Here is a 17,252-nt window from a genome sequence, read left to right on the forward strand (position 1 = left end):
TTCAACTCAAAGAATACAGTACAGCCAGTGGAAACATCGCCAGCAACAAAATTAACATTGACGAGTTTTTTCTCAACTTTCGTCAGTGATCCGTTTACGAGAACGTTGCTCTATTTGGAAATACCTTGATATTATACATGGAATGCATTGTTGAAGAAATAGTTGCGGAGAAAGCAAGGCCAATCAGTAGATTGAAATCCAGATGTGTTCTCAACTAATGGATTAGGACGAATTTGCACAATCCACTCGAAAAACGACGACTGCTTCTACCTTCGGTTGCTATTGATTAATGTACGCGGTTCAACTTTATTTGAGTCATTGCTTACTGTGAATGGTACGGTGTGTGCAAGTTTTGGAGAAGTAAGCCAGCAATTACAATTGCTGGAACATGTTAATCATTGGAATGAAAATGAAGTTCGCACACTTTTCGCGATAATCATTTCGACATATCAGCCTTCAAATCCGCGTCAATTATGAGATACCAACAAAAAAGACATTGCCGAAGACATTTTACATGGCCTTCGCTAAAAATTGGAAATGGTAGAATTTCGGTTGATACTTCCGGTGGTTCGATATCAATTCCATCTTCCCTTTGTCAATTCACGAAAGATGAACTCATCACAAATGTTCGGACATTGACCAAATTATCGTAACTACGATTCCTTAAGTGCACGCGCAATGTTAGCTGCCAAAAATACCGATGTTGTTGGCTTAAACTGGAAGATTCAAAATCAATTTCCGGGAGACTTGCGCTCATACAAATCGATCGATCGTCTTGACAATGAAGATGGCGCCGTGAATTATCCAATGGTATTTCTAAATTCTTTGGACAGGCTTGGTATGCCACCGCATCATTTGCGTCTCAAAGTAGGATCGGTCGTTATTATGTTTCGCAATCATCATGCCACGAAACTGTGTAATGGAACCCGACTGATTGTGACGCACCTATCGAATACAAGGGGCAGAATGCTTGATTCTACGAATTCCTTTGAGTTCTAACGATTTCCCATTTCAGTTCAAACGTATTTCGTTTCCAGTGAAAACTGCATGTGAGATGACAATCATCTAAAGATAGTCGCATAGTGTGAGGTATAAATTTGGAAATGTTATGTTTTTCACACGGCTGTGGCGTGCTCACGAGTTGGAAAACCATCTTTTCTGTACACCGGAACAGAAACCAAAAAATGTTGTTTATCAAGCTGCGTTACATTGAAAAAAAAAGCAAAAAATAAATGATAAATTTAACTTTCTTTTCATTTCAAAACACATAATTTCACGCAGGACAACGGCTACGGGGTTGGGTTAGCTAGTATATGTATATAAAAGAAAGTTGTGTTAGTTACACCATTTATAACCGAATAACGGCTGAACCGATTTGGCTGAAAATTGGTGGGGAGATAGCTTAGAACCAGGGTAAGGACATAGGATACCTTTTTTCTCTTTATGTCAAAGTTTAATACACGTCATAAGTACAAAAATTATATTTCAAATCATATGCATTTGTTAAAAATTCATGTTTGTATTAATCATTTAAGAGTTTTCACAAAAATAATACAATTGCTAAATATTTGGAATAGAAGAAAAGACGGCAACAAAATACGCAGTGAAATAGATTATAACTGGCTCAGTATTCAGTCGTTGAGTATGTATTATACCACGCGCATCCCAAAAGACTGATGTCATAACCTTTCCAGCCGCCTTTTTTGTTTTTCCACGCCTGAGAACCGGTTCATCATGTGCAGTCCACTAAAATGACTGTCAATTGGACTCCAGTGGGAAATGATGGAGCTATATTTCTATCACTGGCGCAAAATTTCGGCTTTATTCCGATTAGAGAGCACTTAAACACTTCTCAGAATCAGTTATTCGTTGTTTTTGTTGGATTATGAACTTGCGAGATACCTACTTTGCTCATTTCGCCTGTTTTCAGCTCAGCAAATATCTTTTCAACGGTGGATTTCCCTGAGCCCAAATTCAACAGTATTTTCGGCAAAAAAGCAATGCTTTATTAACACACGAAATGCTTTATGATCCATTTTTTTTTTGTAAACTAACACAAGTTGCTTCCCAAAAATGCTATATCTCATTAACTAATACGAGTAGTTATAATTCAACTAATAGAAATCATATAGATGGTAGTAGTAGTAATATCTACGTATGTATCAGCCGTAGTGAAGCGGGGACGGGTCCTCTAATATGTATATAAATATTCTCACAATTCGACTTTCGAAATACACTACTTACTTGCATTATTTCTTTATTTTTTAGCCTTTTTGTTAAAAGAAAACAAATTAAAATTTGTATTCCATTTTTTTTATTCTAAAACAAAAAAAAAACCAAACTTCTTAAATTTAATAAATATTAATTTAAAAGTATTAGACATAAGTTATTATTATTTTAATCAAACTTTAGAAATTATTTTAGATTATTATTATAATATTTAATAATTCCGTTATGGAATTAGTTACGCCTAGAATGGCATGCATGATTTCAAGATGGTCCCGTCGCCTCTCCTCTTTAGCAGCATTCCTTTTGGATATATCAGCTATCAAAGTGCTGATGTTGAAGTTGAAGCACCCTTAAAAGAAAAAATGTAATAACAAATTGCAAAAAAAATTTATATATTTTGTAATTATATCATAATGAAATCTCACCTAGTTTTCCAAGCTAATTAATGGGTATGGTGTCGATGGACTGTTTGTTCGGGATTTGGAGTTGTTTCTGCGGGACTGCATAATTGCAGAGCACTATCCGTGGGTGATGAAAGTGTTGATTTTGCGCATTCAACGATCAAAATCTCAATTGGACATCTTTTATAACATCCACAGCAGCCGAACCAAATGTAGATAAAGCCTTTTCTTCAAATACGGTCATCGGCTTGGAGCTTGGACCTCCAAGTGTGAGCCTTTGACTAATTTTTAGACGCCTTGCGCGAGTGGGCAGTTCGCTTTTCCAAACGCTTAACGTCTACAAATTAACACGATATAATAAATAAACGAATATAATTGTATGTATCAACATAAACTAAAATGTTACCTCTTCCCATTGTGCAGCGTATTGGTTCTCTACAAGAATTTAGTTCATCTGCCAGCTGTTGCGATAACTCCTTCATCTGTTGAGGCCTTTTTGGGGTAATTTTTCCCTGTACCTATTTCTGGGTGTTCTTGGCAAAATGAAATATAAGCCTCCAACTGTTCGTGAGTAGCTCGATCGTGTTTTGGTTTACTATCAAAGAAAAGTTAAATTATAAATTTTGTTAATAATTAATTCATATGAGTGAAAGCTTACATTTTAACGAATAAATATAATTTGAATAGAAATCAGCTGTTTCTATTTACATTATTTTGTTCACCACACGTGTGGGGAAAAGCTTTGCGAACTGAAGCTTTTACTTTTATCAATATTGCTACAAAATACCAAAATATTTCTTACTTGACAAATATTTTAATTAAATTTCAATATTTTATTAATTTGTCAAGTGCACAGAATAGGGGTGTATATCTAAACAAACTATCATGCTAGTTAGTATAAATAGAAATAAGAACCATGTAATAAGTCAGTCTAAAAAGAATATTAATAAAGAACACGTACACACGGTGTAACAAAATAAAAATATTTCTTTTTTACTCATATCTCGAAAACGATATTTAACTGGGTGCTCAACCGGGATCGCAAAATAACTTGCTTTCCAACAACCAGTGAAAACAAAATCCACGGACTTGATGAAATACACTGTACTTCTAGACACAAAGTAAGCATACTTTGTCATCAAAAATTGGAACAACAACAAAAACAGCAAGTCACTGCAGTCCTCGAAATAAAGTGAGCACACAAACAAAGCTCGCACTTAGCAACTCTGAGGAAACACTAAAAACTGAAGCATATCAAAAACGGCACAATTCCGATTTCTTTGGCGCCGCGGTTTGAAGGTACCGTTGGAAAGAGGAAGTCCTCCGCTTAGTTCATACTATGTTCGGACCGACAACGAAAAACTGGTTTTCGCACGAAAACTTGTGTTTTCGTCTATGTAAAATCTGTCAAACGAAAACACAGTTTTCGCTGAAAACTACTTGAAAACTTAAATTCCACTCATTATAATCGGTGCCTGCTCTAGTTTAATCGATGTTTTTGGAAGACACATTTTGCCGGCCCTAAATTGTCACTTGATATTTGTTTACATTACATATTCAAAAACAGCTGTCGCTTGATATTCTCATATTAGGGGGATTCTTTTGCTCTTTCAAAACCTTGCACGGTGCAGAAATTGCAGAATTCTCCTCTTGATGCAACGGCACAACAATAAACACACGCCGAAAATTATTTGCTGTGGCTATAAATATGTCAGACCAAAACCCATGTTTATTTTCGTGCCGTCATATATTACTAGATTCTGCATTTGCATTTTGTGTCATCGTGCAATCTTGCAAGAGCAAGAGAATGCCGCTATTGATAGTTGTCAATGAAAACTCATCGAAAACACACATTGTCGGTCCGAACGGCTTAGATTCCAAAACATACAAATGTGTTTTCAAAATGTTTTCAATGTCGGTCCGAACATAGTATTACGAGTTATTCGACCTTAAAGTTCAAAAATTCGCAAAATTCGAACATTTCAAGAAGCTATTTCACCACATTAAACACACTTTATTCACATGTTACACTTCAAATAAATTAAATTACACTATAAACTTTTAAATACATCCACATTTTACACTTTTGGCAGGTTTTTTACCTAAAAAATCTTTATTTTAAAAATTACATTTTACACTCGTTTGAAACTCATTTCTTTACCAAAAATTAAGACGAAATGGAGAGCTGCCGTGTGATAATAAGGCAATTCGCTGAAATTCCTCTATTCATGCATATGGATATTTTCTTTTTTAAATTTATTAAGCAATTAAGTAATATTTTATACATGTATTAGTAATATTATATAATAATATTATATATACACATGTATAAGTAATATTATATAATAATATCTATACTAATATTATAAAGCTGAAGAGTTTGTTTGTTTGTTTGTTTGTTTGAACGCACTAATCTCCAAAACTACTGGTTCGAATTGAATAATTCTTTTTGTGTTGGATAATCCATTTATCGAGAAAGGCTATAGGCTATATAGCATCACGCTGCGACCAATAGGAGCGAAGAAACAGTGGTAAATGTGTAAAAAAAGGGGGATTTTTTTTATCTTTGAGGGCTTCCGTTTCTTGCGCTGCGAAAGCGGTTCAAGATGCACAAAAGTTATGTATGAAAGAATTATTTCTCTTTTAATGATCTAAAAAAAGTCTGTGAGTACCGTTTTTGTGATAACTAATTTAGTCGAAATTATTTGTTAGAGTTGTCTTAACATAATAATATTAATCTTTATCCAAATAAATGTGTTGTTCGGTAATTCTTTTGACATAATATTCAGTTTACGTAAATACCAAGTGCAGGTAAAAATAATTAGGTTCCTGATTATTAATCTTACATTTCTTTTTTCTACATTCTTTTTATTCATTTTCTACGTTCTTTCTTTGTCACTATAATGCTTAAAAAAAGAACTCAGCTTTCTCGGCAGACTGCTACTGCAAAGCGGCTGCGAGTTTTGCGCAGCAATGAAAGGATGAGAATATGCATAGGTTGGGTACTCAACGAGCAATCATGAAGAAACCGTGCTAGGGAATCGAGCGTTGAACGTTCGCAGCGTCTAGCCTCACAAAATTTCCGAACTTTGGCCAACCGACAACGGGAATCAAGCGCTGAACGATCTCAACGTTGGGCCTCACAGAATTCCCGAACTTTGATTTTAAAATTATCGACAAATATGAGAGCCCATTTGGGAGGAAGTAGTATAACTTTCCCTTCAAAATTAGTTTTAGTAGGAGACGGGAAAATACCTCATTTTCAAAATAAATTTTAAATTGACCGCGATTTAGGAGTAAGAGTAGGTAACATTGAGGATTTAATATCAAAAGTTTACCCTGACATCAGCGAAATAGAAAATAAAGATCACCAATGGATGTGTCAAAGGGCAATATTGGCGGCGAGAAACAATAGCGTGGACGAAATTAATGACATAATTTTAAATAAACTTGAAGGAGATATAGTCACATACACATCTATTGATAATGTAATGGATCAAGAAGATGTGGTCCATTACCCACAGGAGTTTCTAAATTCTTTGAACCCAAGTGGCCTTCCTCCACATTCCCTTAAGCTAAAAATAGGCGCCCCAATAATTTTACTTAGAAATCTGAAACCACCGCAGGGGCAAACATTTAAACACGTGGGGATCGATTTACGCCAAGACTGCTTTTACATGGCCAATTATATGTCGCGTTGTCAAGATCAGGTTGCGGAAAAACTCAATATGTTCTTCTGCCACCAGAAAATAAAACAAAAAATATAATTTACGCAGAAGTTCTTTGATAACAGAAATTGACGCGGACGAAGATAAAGGCGAAGCCCAAAATCAGTATTTCACGCGGACGAAGTCGACGGCACACCTAGTTACGTAATAAAGTGTAAAGTATACAAGTACAGTACGAAAGCTCAAATTTTGTTTCAATATGAGTGCATAATAACCAAAAAATATAACTACTTTATAACCAAAACTCATATTTTAAATATAACAATACTAGCTGACCCCGCAGTCGTTGTCCTGCGTGAAATTATGTGTTTAGAAATGAAAAAGTTGAATTTATCATTTCACTTTTTTCAATGTATCTCAACTTGATAAACAACATTTTTTGGTTTCTGTTCCGGTGTACTATAGAAAAGATGGTTTTCCAACTCGTGAGCAGGCCACGTATATCTGGCCGAGTGAAAAACATAGCATTTCCAAATGTATACCATACACTATGCGACTATCCTTGTGTCTCAAATGCAATTTTCACTGGAAACTGAATACGTTTGAACTGAAATGGCAAATCGTTAGAACTCAGAGGAATTCGTAGAATCAAGCATTCTGCCCCTTTGTATTCGATAGCTGCGTCACAATCAGTCAGGTTCCATTACACAGTTTCGGCGCCTGAAGATTGTGCAACAATAACGACAAATCCAACTTTGAGACGCAAATGATGCGGTGGCATACCAAGCCTATTCAAAGAATTTAGAAATTCCACGATCGATCAATTTGTATGAGCGCAAGTCTCCCGGAATTTGAATTTGAATCTTCCAGTTTAAGTCAACAACATCGATATTTTTGGCAGCTAACATTGCGCGTGGAATTGTAGTTACGATAATTTGTCCAATGTCTGAATATTCGTGGTGAGTTCATCTTTGGTGAATTGGTAAAGGGAAGATGGAATTGATATCAAACCACCGGAAGTATCAACCGGAATTTACCCATTTCCAATTCTTAGCGAATACGATGTAAAATGTCTTCGGCAATGTCATTTTTGTTCGTATTTCATAATTGACGCTAATTTGATGGCTGATCATCGCGAAAAGTGTGCGAACTTCATTCCAGTGATTGTCATGTTCCAGAAATTGTAATAGTAATTGTATGTATAATATCAAGATGTTTCCAAATAGATCAAGTTCTCGCAAACGGGGTGTTTTCTCTATCAGTACTGTATTCTCTGTGTTGAAATAGACTACGTTGCTTTAAGATAAAGTTTAAAAAACATCGCAACTGTTGTTTGAAAAGTTGTCCTCTGACATCGTGACGATCGCTTGCTGATTGCCCGCGATCCATAATTTCATTCGTATGTCATCGCATCCTGGGAATACTTATGTTGATGCCAAAACGAATGCGACCTCTTCGTGGCATCGTAACAAATTTCAATCTGTAATTGAGCACTTTGTGTGAAACACACATAACGATTTCACGGAATAAATTTCAATAATTTTTTTTTTGAATAACCGGAATAAAGAAAGCAAACGACAAATTTGACAATTGAAAAACAAAAGGAAAAAAGTTGAAAAAAAAAATTTTTGTACGAAAAAAAGTTATTTTTTTGGAATTGTCCAACTTTCCGACTTTTCCTCACGAAAAGCATACGGTTTTTTTATTTCTAAACTTTCCTCGATCCACAGCGAACAACCTCTGAAAATTGCATCTAGATTGGTTCAGCTGTTCTCGAGCATTAGCGTAACTAACAGCATTCATTCGTTTGTATGGGAAAAAGAAGAGGGCTTTTTTAGGGGTTTTCCGGCAATTAATCGAATTTTTTTTCGCTATAAAAACCATCCTTGAGCCTCAACGAACATTTAAAAAAAAAAATTGGAAAAATTGGTCCAGGCGTTTTTGAGTTATGCGCCAGCATTTAAAATCATGTTCGTTTATACTTCCTTTTTAAAATCGTATTTGAAAATTTATTTTCTTCATAATTTTTTTTTTCGGAAAATTTTCCAGAATTTTCTTAAGTATTCTCCTTGTTTGGGCGGAGACCTGTCCGAATTGGTGGTAATCACCGAAATCGGTCCAGGCGTTCTCCAGTTATAAGCGTAGTAACTAACGTCACTTTCTTTTATATATATAGATATGTATATATCGTCACCTAAAATACAAAACAATGTATCAAAAATAAATGGAAATCGCTGACAGATATAATAACCAAAATTTATCCATTTTATAACGAAAACTCAAATTTTGTTTCAATACGAGTGCATGATAACCAAAAAATATAACTACTTTATAACCAAAACTCAAATTTTATTTATAAAAATATATGTATCGTCACCTAAAATACAAAACAATGTATCATCAAAAATAAATGGAAATCGCTGACAGATATAATAACTAAAATTTATCCATTTTATAACGAAAACTGAAATTTTGTTTCAATATGAGTGATTGATAACCAAAAAATATAACCACTTTAACCACTTTATAACGAAAACTCAATATATTTTTGAAGTTATACTTCTTATACGAGTTCGGAAAAGGTTGTGATAGATTCAGCGCAACCTTGCTCAATATGAATCTACGCAACCTTGTCTGCGAAGATGTTCAAGCAGCAAGCGAAGCGGTGACAATCGGCGATCGTTTGTTCGTTTCTTTCGGCACAGCTCGGCTTTTCTACCAAGAACACAATGTTTCCATGCTTATGCTGTTGTTGTTTTTGTAGAGCAATGTTTCAATTTTTGGTAGGTGACATATTCAATTAAAAATAAATTCTGTTGGGATTCCAACCTACGTGCTCGTCGTAACTTTTCAAGCGCTTACCACCAACACCACCATTGACACTTGTATTGCGTTGTCCTAATTATGGTTTGGTTATGCATGAAAGAAATATACAATGGATCGCCGATTGTTATTTCTTTCTTTGCTGCTGCTGCGCATATGTATGTTTGTATGCTTGTGCATTATTGAAGTTATGCTGCTTTTTCTTTCGTTTGTCTTTCATTTCTGCGAATTCTCAACTATTTTATGTGACCTTTTGGTTGAAATACTCTGCGTTGGCCGTTGAGAAATTAAGGCTATACTTTACAGGATCAATTCTGTAGTTAGTCTTCATTTACATTTTTTGGAAATCCACCCGCGATGACGAGGTATATCGTTTTATCTGACAGTGTGAGGTTTAAGAAGTTCATTTCTAATTTTGTCTTGTGGCATATTAGAAATGATGTTTCTTCGAAAATCGTTCGCTTACAACGGATAAAAGGACTTCTGAGTGGCGATTTTAATGAAAAAAGATTCGGGGAGTCCCTATGCGCGGAAGAAGTTATAGTGATATTCAGAAATGCATATCATTTTGTATGAAAGAAAACTAGAACATTTAAATTCATTATGCACATTTTATAAAGCAAAGTCTAAATGAAGGAATTTTGACTCGGAAAGTAGTTCTGTCTCTTCGTTGTGGAAGGGAATATGCAGCGTAACCATCTCTCTTTTGTACTCTTCGAATTGGGTTGTCATATTATAATTTGTATATCTTATATCATGGTGTTTAGTCAATTTCTTGTATTCATTATTGGCGTTGCATTTGTATTGCGCACAAAATTGTGCCAAAGTAAACTGAATTTCTTTTTATTTTTCTTTGCAGTTTTTCAATAAATTTAAATAAGTTTCTTAATAAATTTAAATAAGTTTTTTAATTAATTTAAATAAATTTAAGTAATTTTACATGTATTTTCATTTATATTTAATTATCAATAAATTTTTTTTTAATTATTTGCCCTAGTTGTCCATTTTATTTTCTCATGCATTTCAGTCGATTTTTGTATAGAAATTTGACCGGTGTAGAAGCAAAATGCGAAACAATCATACATATATTATGTCGTTTGCACATTTGTCTGTATGTTTACGAAAGCAAATGTTCTACAAAAGCATATTTCTATACTTAAACAAAATTATTTGAACCATCGTATATTTCTTACATGCATAACGAAACCATACTTAAGACAACAATATCAATAGTAGTGTTGGTGGTAAGCACATAAAAAGTCACAATCTGAACGCAGGTTCGAATCTCGTCGGACTTAGTCTTTAATTTTTGCATTTTAACATCGTAATACTATACTAATAAATATTTTTCTTACTAATAGAAATTAAATTTGTCACAGCAATATACCTAATCTACATACATATATGTACATAATAATGCTGTGATAAATTTAATTTCTATTAGTACGAAAAATATTTATCTTTCTATCCTATCTTGTGTATCTGCACATGCTCATATGAATGTATGTATACGCATGTGCGCGTTCAGAAATTCAAAGAATTCGCACAAAAAAAAGAGAGACGAAAGAAAAAAAGTCACATAAAATAGTTGAGAATTCGCAAAAATGAAAGACAAACGAAAGGAAAATAATGCGCAAGCATACATGAGCGTACTGTACTTATTGACCGCATTATTTTCGCGTAAAACCTTGGAATTTATTCATTAAAATCACCACTCAGACGTCCTTTTATCCGTTGTAAGCGAGCGATTTTCGAAGAAACATCATTTCTAATATGCTACAACACAATATTAGAAATGAAGTTCATAAACCTCACGCTGTCAGATAAAACGATATACCTCGTCATCGCGGGTCGATTTCCAAAAAATTGAAATGAAGAATAACTACAGAAATGATCCTGTGAAGTATAGCCTTAATTTTTCAACGGCCAACGCAGAGTATTTCAACCAAAAGGTCACATAAAATAGTTGAGAACTCGCAGAAATGAAAGACAAACGAAAGAAAAAGCAGCATAACTTCAATAATGCACAAACATACAAACATACATATGCGCAGCAGCAGCAAGGAAAGAGGTAACAATCGGCGATCCTTTGTATATTTCTTTCATGCATAACCAAATCATAATTAGGACAACGCAATATAACTGTCAACGGTGGTGTTGGTGGTAAGCGCTTGAAAAGTTACGACGAACACGTAGGTTCGAATCCCAACAGAATTTATTTTTAATTGAATATGTCACCAACCAAAAATTTAAACATTTTTCTACAAAAACAACAACAGCATAAGCATGGCAACATTGTGTTGTTAGTAGAAAAGCCGAGCTGCGCCGAAAGAAACGAACAAACGATCGCCTATTGTCACCGCTTCGCTTGCTGCTTGAACATCTTGGCAGACAAGGTTGCGTAGATTCATATTGAGCAAGGTTGCGCAACCTGAATCTATCGCAACCTTTTCCGAACTCGTATAAGAAGTATAACTTCAATAAATTCCTTTTGATTGAAATACTCTGCGTTGGCCGTTAAAAAGTTAAGACTATACTTCTCAGGATCATTCATTCCTTTCATTTCTTCAAAGAAATTAATGACCTTTAGAAATATGCATATTTGCATTATTTCGTTGTCATTTCCATATTCGTAGCAATAGAATTTCTATGGCAGAAGTATAATGGCCGCCGATTTTCACCCCTTGCCGCTGTAGCAGTTTCGCCTGCAAATATGCGTAAATATGTATGTACGTATACGTATGATCGTGAATACATATCGGCGCAGATTTTTGCGAGAAGCACCAGAAAGTTGTGCAATTTAAGATTTTTGGCTTTTGCCATCGTCGCGAAAAGACGACTTGTTGGCAAAGAAAGATGATTACGCTGCATATTCTCTTCCGCAACGAAGAGACAGAACTACTTTTCTTCTCAAAGTTCCTTCATTTAGACTTTGCTTTATTCTTCATTTTATGTGCATAGTAAATTTATAAAATGTGAATTTAAGTTTTTTAGTTTTCTTTCATACAAAATGATATGCATTTCTTGGAATATCACTAAGAAGTATAACTTCATCCGCGCGTAGGGACTCCACGCATCTTTTTTTATTTTTAACGCATATAGGAGTACTACGCGAAAGTACTTCAGTCACCCCGGGTATTCGCTCGGCCGGGGTTATTTTTTTTAGAGCGCGGCCGAAGGCCGCCAATTTCATAATAAGTTCTAGGTGATAGTGTAATATAACATATTAATATACATATATAATAATACTAGAGGACCCGTCCACGCTTCACTGTGGCTGATACATAGATAATACTACTATTACCATCTATATGATTTCTATTAGTTGGATAATAACTATTAGTTAATGCGATACAGCATTTTTGTGAAGCAACTTGTGTTAGTTTATAAAAAAATGGATCATAAAGCATTTCGGTTGTTAATAAAGCATTGCTTTTGGATGGAAAATACTGTTGAATTTGGGCTCAGGGAAATCCACCGTTGAAAAGATATTTGCTAAGCTGGAAACAGGCGAATTGAGCACCGAGGACAAAGATGCTCTAAAGATTCGAAAGTAATGTGCAAAGTGGGTGCCACGCAAGTTCATAATCCAATGAAAACAACGAATAACTGATTCTGAGAAGTATTTGAGCGCTCTTTAATCGTAATAAAACCGAATTCTTGTGTCGGTGTGTGTCGACTGTCATTCTAGTGAACTGCATATGATGAACCGGTTCTTAGGCGTGGAAAGACGTAAAAGTCGGATGGAAAGGTTATGACATCAGTCTTTTCGAATGCATGTTGTATAATACATACTCAAGGACTGATTACTGAGCCAGTTATAATCCATTGCACTGTGTATTTAGTTGCAGTTCCTTTCTACTATTACAAATACATACTTAGAAATTGTATTATTTTTGAAGAAGAATCAGTATAAAATTGTAGGCATACATATATTCAAATAATTCCTGCAAATATGAATTTTGAACAAATGCTTATGATTTGAAATATAATTTTTGTAATTATGAGTTGTATTAAATTTTGACATAAAGAGATAAAGGGTATCCTATGTCCTCACCCTGGTTCTAAGCCACTTCCCCACCAATTTTCAGCCAAATCGGTTTAGCCGTTCTTCAGTTATAAATGTGTAACTAACAACAACTTTTTTTTATTTATAGATGTGAGGTTTGTTTTATTGTTTTTTTTATGAAGAAATGAAATATTGAAATTTTGAAAAAATGCTTATTATTTGAAATATAATTTTTGTATTTATGAGTTGTATTAAATTTTGACATAAAGATATAAAAGGTATCCTATGTCCTTACCCTGGTTCTAAGCTACCTGCCCACCAATTTTCAGCCAAATCGGTTTAGCCGTTCTTCAGTTATAAATGATGTAACTAACAACAACTTTCTTTTAAATATAAATATGTGAGGTTTTTTAGTGTTTTTTTTTTTTGAAGAAATGAAATATTCAAATTTTGAAAAATGCTTATTATTTGAAATATAATTTTTGTATTTATGAGTTGTATTAAATTTTGACATAAAGAGATAAAATGTATCCTATGTCCTTACCTTGGTTCTAAGCTACCTCCCCACGAATTTTCAGCCAAATCGGCTTAGCCGTTCTTCAGTTATCAATGGTGTAACTAACAACAACTTTCTTTTTTATTTATAGACTAGCTGACCCGGCAAACTTCGTTCTGCCCAAAATATATTTTTTTTTTCATTTCAAAAATTACACCGGTATTGGTTTTAATAGAATATGAACGATTTTTCCTAATTTCATTGTGTATACTTTAAATACCGCCTTTTTTGTCCTTGACAAATTCCCAATATTGAAAAATAGTGAAGAAAAAATTATTTCTGAGTTTTTTGAACTGTTTTTGATAAAAAATTTAAATTAAAAAACATGATATACAGGCAGGTTCTGCAATTTACTTCCGAGTGAAATTTTGTGGAAAATACCTTCTGTACCTAATTTGACAAAATTTTTACAAATTTTACTCGGAAGTGAATTGCCAGAACCTGCCTGATAAACATTTTTTTCGAGGGTACATTAATGCTTTTTGAATTTAATTGCTTGAAAAATGCTACTCTTTTCAATAATGATGACACATCGCGTCCACGATTTGTTGACAATTTAATAAAATTAAGTTTGTACTATTCTCATTCAATTTTATTAGCTTTAATCGAGTCTCGAAAATATATAATTTTAGTACTTATTTAGTTTAGGGCTGCACGGTACACGATATTTTTGGTTTTCTGTTCCGCGGCGTAAATAAACAGTGAGGAAGGTTTTCCAACACGGGAACACGCCACATAGAGCTGGCCATGTGAAAAGCAAGACATTTCTAAATATATGCCGCATACTTCCAGCGACTGTGACTTGTTTATTGTCATCGCAAATGCAAGTTTCACTGGGAACTGCAAACGTCTGAATTGGAATGGCAAATCTGTTGAAGTTAATGGAATTCGGGGAAGTAAGCATTCCTCTCTCTTGAACGGGCCTTTCAAAATGCTTGCCACTATTAAAATGTCCATTAGCTTGGTCACAATCAGTCGAGTACTATTGCACAGTTTGGGAGCATGAAGATTCCGTAGCATAATAACTAATATATAAATAATTATGAGGCGGCATTCCAGGCGGCATCAAAGAGTTTAAGAACTCCACTGGGTAATTTACTACCTCGTCTTCATTTTCAACGCGATCGATTGATTTATATGACCGCAGATCTCCCGGAATTTGATTTTGAATCGTCCAATTCAAGTCGTTGACATCCATATTTTTTGCTGCTAAAATTGCGCGCGTGCTTAACCAATCGTAGTTACCATAATTTTGAGCAATATTTGGATATACACTACTGATTAGTTCATATTTATTGGATGTGAATTGGCAAATCGTAGTTGGAATCGATATTAATCCACCGCAAGGATCTATCGGAACTTGTCCATTTCCGATTCGCAGAAGCTCTTTTGAAAAAACCTCCGCAGTTCTATTGATTTGCAGCAAAACTCGCATATTCATGGTCAATGAAATGGTTTTAACAAACCTCCACAAATGCGATGACTTTAGACATGCGTTTAGCTCATCCGCCGCTGTTGATTTTGGAATCACGGGAATGGTTGTCTAAAGTCGCCCGACAGCAATATCATCACTCCTCCAAAGCAACGATTATTGTTGCGCAAATCTCTCAGTGTTCGGTCGAGTGCTTCTAATGATCGTTTGTGGGCCACTGTGCATTCATCCCATATGATTAACTTACATTTTTTTAAAACTTGTACCATAGCTGATTGCTTTGAAATATTGCAAACAGGACTTTCGTGTATTTGCAAGTTTAATGAAAGCTTTAATGCTGAATGTGCCGTTCTTCCACCTTCTAACAGTGTTGCAGCAATCCCGGTAGATGCAAGAGCTAATGCAATACCACCTTGACCACGTACTTCTGCTAGTATTAAAGACAATAGGAACGTTTTGCCAGTCCCGCCGGGCGCATCGAGGAAAAATATGCCACCGTTTCCACTATCTACAGCATTTATTAGCTGATTGTACGCACTGCTTTGCTGTTCATTCAACAGTGGAACATTTGTTTGTACTTGTTGTTGCAAGTGAGTTATATCGTAAGCACGCTCGCGTTCCAATTCGCGACTCACTAAATCCCTTGTTTGACGACTTGGTACCGGCATATGAACTTCAATCATTAGTTTTCCACTCATAAGTAAACATAAATCTTCAATAAGGACTAATGATTCATTGTAGATGTCAGCGTTCATTTGTAAGTCGACATTTCTCGTCGCTAATCGCAGGCGATGCAAAATATTTTCTGCCATGTCATCTTTGTACGTATCCCATAATAAACGCGAGTTTGAAGGCTGACATGTCGAAGTTATAATAGCGAAAAGTGTACGAACTGCAGTGGCTGGTGAAGAAGCTATTGCATCCGCTAGCGTTTGATTCCAGTGACTGTCGTGTTCAAGCAATTGCAATTGTTGACATGCTTCTCGAAATGTTGCACAAATGGTACCATCTACAGTCCTCAATGATTCAAATGAAGTTGAACCACGTACATTAATCAAAAGCAAACGTAGGTAAAAGCAATCATCGTTCTTTGGATGGATTGTGTAAATTCTTCCCCATGCATCAGTTGAAAAAACACCTGGATAACCATCTACCGGATGGCCGTTCTTCCTGCGCAACCATTTCTTCGACGATGCATTCCATGTATAATACCGAGGCATCTCCGAGTAAAGCAATGTTCTCGCGAACGGATCACTGGCGCAAGTTGCAAAGAAACTTGTTAAAGTGGTTGCTGGTGGTATTTCCGTTCGCTGTACTATGTTCTCTGCGTTGATGCACAACAGTAGGATGGCGTTCATGAATTGCAAATGAAAATATTCTCCAGATTGCTTCATTGCAGTTCACATATCTGCCCATTTGAAATTTGCTAATTTCATCTCGTTCAACGCCAATAACCGCCATATCGCTTCCTTTGGTGACATGTTTGCAAACATACTTAATTGATTTTATTGAACTGCAATACTCAACATTTATATGTGTTTTGAATGCTTTAGACAAAATTGGCGAATATGGAACGATCCATGTGTTATCAACCACGAAATTCTTTCCTTTCAATTGAGAGATGAATGTTCTGCCATTGTCAGCGGGTGAACGACGCCGATAGAGAGGGTATCCGTCGTTTCCAGTTTGAGTTTCCGAAATAAAAGCACGGGGATAGCGTTTTTTGCATTTACTGTCCGACATACAAACCGAAGATGGATCGTGTGTTCTCCGCATGGCCCATGAACCATATTGGCCATCACCACTTCGTGCAACTCTGGATCTATTTCAACATCAACAATTTCGACGGAAATGATGTCATCAATTTGGTTAGGTTTAATTTTCTCCACCATCCAAAGAAGAATGTGTGCGTGGGGCAAACCTCTCTTCTGCCACTTCACTGAGCACATCCAGCATCGAACAGTACCATATACACGTTGTTTCGTAATAAAGTCCATCAAACATCTGAGTTTTTGTTTAAACACGCGTGCTGTAACGTCGTGGCGATCGCTTGGTGACTGACCGGGATGCAATAGATTCGTAATGTCTGGCCATTCTGGATTGCAAGTAAATGTAACAAACAAATCCGGCCGTC

At 35.3% G+C, this 17,252-nt stretch overlaps 1 long non-coding RNA gene and 2 pseudogenes across 1 annotated transcript in view; 1 reads left to right on the top strand and 2 right to left on the bottom strand.

Moving 5' to 3' along the window:
• Positions 1-2,450: 2,450 nt before the first annotated feature.
• LOC120772070 overlaps positions 2,451-17,252 on the bottom strand; it is a 57,507-nt gene continuing 42,705 nt past the window's right edge. Inside the window, exons 2-4 of the long non-coding RNA XR_005705034.1 lie at positions 3,037-3,225; positions 2,655-2,967; positions 2,451-2,578 (exon numbers count right to left, since the gene is read on the bottom strand). This is a non-coding gene — a long non-coding RNA (uncharacterized LOC120772070). The remainder of the gene's footprint in view (positions 2,579-2,654; positions 2,968-3,036; positions 3,226-17,252) is intronic.
• On the top strand, positions 9,411-9,613 carry LOC120773187 (annotated as a pseudogene).
• On the bottom strand, positions 10,832-11,034 carry LOC120773174 (annotated as a pseudogene).

The sequence above is a fragment of the Bactrocera tryoni genome, chromosome 3 (genome assembly GCF_016617805.1).
Source record: "Bactrocera tryoni isolate S06 chromosome 3, CSIRO_BtryS06_freeze2, whole genome shotgun sequence".
NCBI classification, from domain to species: domain Eukaryota; kingdom Metazoa; phylum Arthropoda; class Insecta; order Diptera; family Tephritidae; genus Bactrocera; species Bactrocera tryoni.